Source organism: Muntiacus reevesi, chromosome 22 (assembly GCF_963930625.1).
Source record: "Muntiacus reevesi chromosome 22, mMunRee1.1, whole genome shotgun sequence".
NCBI classification, from domain to species: Eukaryota; Metazoa; Chordata; class Mammalia; order Artiodactyla; family Cervidae; genus Muntiacus; species Muntiacus reevesi.
Genome location: NC_089270.1, coordinates 14531546 through 14536795, shown reverse-complemented (window position 1 = coordinate 14536795; position 5250 = coordinate 14531546). Strand labels below are relative to the sequence as shown.

At 38.3% G+C, this 5250-nt stretch overlaps 2 non-coding genes across 2 annotated transcripts; both read right to left on the bottom strand.

Moving 5' to 3' along the window:
• Positions 1 to 1253: 1253 nt before the first annotated feature.
• Positions 1254 to 1360, bottom strand: LOC136153119 (U6 spliceosomal RNA). Its single transcript, XR_010660356.1, has one exon. It is a non-coding gene; the product is annotated as a U6 spliceosomal RNA (small nuclear RNA).
• A 3535-nt stretch (positions 1361 to 4895) lies between these two features.
• Positions 4896 to 5002, bottom strand: LOC136153110 (U6 spliceosomal RNA). The gene has a single exon (XR_010660350.1). It is a non-coding gene; the product is annotated as a U6 spliceosomal RNA (small nuclear RNA).
• Between the last annotated feature and the right edge of the window lie 248 nt (positions 5003 to 5250).

Sequence of the window (5250 nt, the reverse complement as noted above, 5' to 3'; positions counted from 1 at the left end):
ATTATACTTCAATACAAGAAGAAAGAAGAGGAAGGAGACAAGGGTTACTTAATCATTGTTGCTATTTCCTTCTTGCTAGAAAGGCCATTTGAAGCCCTGAGGCTCTTCTCTTCTGGGAGAGGATGTTACCTAGGCTCTGAAAGAAAATCTCCATTTGATGCACATTATTAAGTTTGAGTTCCTGTAGCTCAGATAGTAAAGAATCCGCCTGCCATGCAGTCCACCTGGGTTCGATCTCCAGGTTGGGAAGATCCGCTGGAGAAGGAAATGGCTTCTCCTCTTGGAGAAGGAAACCCACTCCAGTATTCTTGCCTGGAGAATCCCAAGCACAGAGGAGTCTGGTAGGTTACAGTCCATGGGGTCGCAAAGAGTAGGACATGACTGACTGACTAATACAACTCTACTCAGTAAGTGAAAGGGAGGACAAACTATTAATGAGATATGTGGCTAAGAATGGATTGTAAGGAAATCCAGTTTTTTCTTCATTTGTATCATTAATCCCTGGTGGGAGGAAAGGCGGTTTTCTCCTTTTGTTTATTCCATTATGTCTCTTGGAGAATTTTTGTGTTTTACTTATTTTGTCAAAATTTAGATGAAGGAATTTAAAGGATAGTACTCTTTCACTTCAAATACTTAGAGAATTTACTGAGTCATTTTTCTGGTCCAGTAGTAAATTCATTCCAGTGGAGTTTCAAAAAGCTTTTTTTTTTTTTTTTTTTTACTCAAGGTTTATATAATAATAAAACAAAAATTGCTAAGTCAGAAGATTCTGTTTAAAGTACATGTTTTCTCTCTCGCTCTGCCTCTTTCTCTCTCCAACTCCCATCTCTTTCTGTTTTTAATGCTCTACAGATGTTTAACATTACTTCTGCTCCCTTTTTTGGACACCACCAAGTTTACACCACTTCCCTTTTAGGAAGGAAGAGATGACGAGTACAAATCCCACCAAATGACTCTGAGTTCCCTTGCAAACAAGACTTCCATGACAGTTAGCAATGGTGAACAGAAAGCAGAACAGAACCTTATGCCTATTTAATGATATCCTCTAGACGCACTGCCCAAATGGCTTGAGGCCCTTTCTGATTTCATTCTTTCTTTTTAAAAAATATTATTTTACTGAAATATAGTTGATTTACACTGTCGTGCTAATTTCTTCTGTACAGCAGTGACCCAGATATACATGCTTTATGGTAGACCCTTGTTGTTTATCCATCTGTATGTAATAGTTTGCCTCTGCCATCCCCAAACTCCCCCCAAATGTGAAATGCTTCACAAATTTTTGTGTCAGCCTTGTGAACGGGCCGTGTTCATCTTCTCCGTGTCATTCCAATTTTAATTTATGAGCTGCCAAATTGAGCATCCTTCCTGATTTGTTTTTGCTCCCCAGTCATGGACCAGTACTTATTTTTTTAGATGACTTATTCCCTTTGCTCTTCCTTCAGATTCAAAAGAGGAGTGTTTGAACTGTTAGGTAGTTAGAATAGGAAAAAGGAGTCCAAAATGGCAGTGGCTAAAAGATAAAGAAGGGAAAAGCCCTCGAAAATAGAACAAAGGGAGGATTGGAATGAAGACCTCAGGTAAAACAAACAGCCCTTCTGGTTAGCCCAATTTACATAGGTCAGGCTCAGGTGGAGGAGAAAAATACATACAAAAAGAGGAGCCAAAATTGAATCAGGGGCTTCTCTTCTTTTTGTGCCTTTTCGTTTGGCCTGCCCTCACGCCTGGAAGATGTTTTCTAAATTGTTTTCTAAATAAAACTAAGCTATAACACTGGTCCGTCCATTGCTTCAAATTCTTGCTGCGAGGAGACAGAACCGAGGAAATTACACACTCCCCCGACAGAACTAACCGAAGTCTGCTTTTTTACTGCTAAATAAAATAGCTTTATTGAGCAATTATTTTTATATTTCACTGCATACTTTTTCACAACTGCTCTAAGCAGCATCAATTTTTAACCACTTCCCTTTTTATAATTTAAATTTTTATCAGAGAAATATAAATACTCAGATTTTAACATGGCTTGAGTGTCCACAGTCACACTCATCCCCACCACCATTCTTTTCATCAGAAGAAGCATTTATTTCAATGAGCTATTTATGGGATTACTTCCGTTTCTAAACAATATGCTCACACTACTATTTCTTGAAGTTTTTTTCCTTCTCATTTTACATATTCCCAATTGCTTTCTACAAAGTCACTATCTTACACCTCCAACAGCTTCTCTAAACTTGGGCCAATTTTCTACCATCTAACCTCCCAATATAGTTGTATGATCCTTGTTTAAATTTAAATTTATTTATTTATTTTTTTAATTTATTTTTAATTGGAGGGTAATTGCTTTACAATATTGTGTTGGTTTCTTGATCCTTTTAGTCAAATTAATATTCAGAGTTTACATTTTTATGACCGTGTAAGCATTACTCACAAATGAGCCTGTGGTACATTTCCTTTCCTGTACAGTCACCCCACCACAAGAGTTAATAATTGCCTTTTAAAGAAGGCATATTCTTTAAAAAAAAAAAAAAATGACGTATACTTGACACTCTTTATTTATCCATTCACCCTTTATTCATTCATAACTCTTGAGAGCAGGGTAAATCTCCTCTTAAGTTATACATATATATCAGTTAAGTAATTTGCTTTTCTTTCTGCCCACCCATCCCCACCTCCATCCCCACCCCTTCCTCTTTCTTCAAACAGCTGTCCCCTGGAACTTTCTGACCTTCTGCTCTAGTGGAGATTGCTTGCCCTCTAGGGAGTTCTCAGGTGGTGCAGTGGTAAAGAATCTGCCTGCCAATGCAGGAGACACAGGAGATGCAGGTTTGATCCCTGAATCAGGAAGATTCCTTGGAGTAGGAAATGGCAAACTGCTTTAGTATTCTTGCCTAGAAAATTCCATGGAAGGAGGAGCCTGGTGGGCTAGAGTCCATGAGGTCAGTTGCACAGAGTCGGATATGACTGAGTACATATGCATCACCATCATCATGTCTAACACACAGCTCCTGTTCTGGCATTTTCTTTGCCTTCCTGTGTTGAAGTTTCTATTTTCTAGATTGTACATCTCTTTTGGTTCACTTTCCATTGTGTGAAGAACCTCTTCTAGTAGATTTCCAAGAAAGGACATATGATTGATAAAGTTCTTGAAAGTTTGCGTGTGTGTGCTCAGTCATGTCCAACTCTTTGCAGCCCCATGGACTGTAGCTTGGCTCCTCTGTCTATGGAATTTTCCAGTTAAGACTACTGGAGGGGGTTGCCGTTTCCTACCCCAGGGGATGTTTCTGACCCAGAAATTGAACCCACATCTGAGCCTCCTACATTGACAGGTGGATTATTTATTTATTTATTTTTAACCACTGAGCCACCTTGAAAGTTGGGGACATCTGAAAATAACTATATTCCACCCTCACATTGATTAATAGTTAGGTTGGGAATTTAATTCTAGATAGGAAATTTCCCCTGGGATCCTAAAGACATTGTTTTATTGTCTTCTAGCTTCTAGTGTGAATGTTGAGAAGACTATTTTTTTCATTCATAATCCTTTGTATATAAAAGATTTTCTCTTTCTGAGAAATTTTAGGAGGTTTTTTTTTTTTTTTTTAAATCATCTCTAGTGTTCTGACATTTCATGATGGTGTGTCTTACTGTCAACATTTTTCATTTATTTCACGATATTCACTGGGCTCTTTCTACCTAAGAAGTCACAACCTTCATTTCTGAGTAAGCTCCATGAGATAAGGGATTTTACTGCTTTCTTGTTCACTGCCAAATTCTCACACCTGTCACAGTGTCTGGTATAGTGAAGGCACTCACTGAAAAGGGAACAAGTGCACTCATGACTAACACATAGGTGATTTTTTAGTTATACTTCTTTGTTTCTGCTTGTCTTCTGGAACTCCTCTGGTTCTCCTGTTTTCCAATTTTTCTCTCCTTCTATTTTAAATCTTTGCCTCCTTGTTCTGGACTTCCCTGGTGGCTCAGATGGTAAAAGCGTCTGCTGACAATGCGGGAGACCTGGGTTCCATCCCTGGGTCAGGAAGATCCCCCTGGAGAAGGAAATGGAAACCCACTCCAGTACTCTTGCCTGGAAAATCCCATGGACCGATCGAGGAGCCTGGTAGGCTACAGTCCATGGGATTGCAAAGAGTTGGACACAACTTAGCCACTTCACTTTCACTCTTTGTTCTAATTTCTGTGTAATTTCCTTGGCTTTATCTTCTAAGCCTTTTATTGCATTTCTAATACCTGTAATATTATACTTAACTGCCAAGATTTCTCTTTTTATTTTCTAAAAGTTATTAGCACTTTTTTTTTGCTCTAAGGATATCTTAAATCTTATACAATGTCTTAAATCTTTGAGGATATCATTATATTTGCATTTTTTTTAAGTGCTCATGGGCGGTGGTTTAGTCACTAAGTTGTGTTGGACTCTTTCTGACCCCATGGACTGTAGCCCACTAGGCTCTTCTGTCCATGGGATTTTCTAAGCAAGAATACTGAAGCGGGTTGTCATTTCTTTCTCCAGGGGATCCTAAAAATGGTTGAATCAGATTGCATAAAGATTTCTTTAATGAAGACCGTTCAAACCCATATCAGAATATTCCACAGAATTTCTGGCACATGCAAATCAGACATTTAACAGAGGATTTATTTTAAAAAATTTTAATTGCTGTATAATTGTCTTACAATATTGTGTTAGTTTCTGCTGTTAGTTAGTATAGCAAAGTGAATCAGCCACATGTGTACATATATCCCCTCTTCCTTGATTGCCTTCCCATTTAGGAAGGAGGCCCACCCAGAGCATTGAGTAGAGTTCCCTGTGCTATATAGTCAGTTCTTATAGGTTATCTGCTTTTTACATAGTAGTGTATATATGTCAGTCCCAATCTTTCAATCCAAAAAATATGAAATGCTTCACGAATTTGAGTGTCATCCTTGTGCAGGGGCCATACAAATCTTTTCTGTATCATCCCAGTTTTAGTATATGTGCCAGTGAAGTGAGCACTGTGCTTGCTTGTTTTACTTTAATTTCCTCAAAAGTTAGATGCAAATGTCAATTTGCTTCTTTCAGGTTTATCCCTCTAAGGGTTAGGTTTCAGGATTCTCTGTTCTGCTGTTACTTATCACTCATCCATCTGCTCTGTATATTCTCTTCTCCATTGCAATCTTTTTTTACCCTGTGACTTTACATCTTTTAAAGTTTCCTTCATTGCCATTCTAGAGGAGTCACGAGAGGGAATGGTGGTAAGTTTA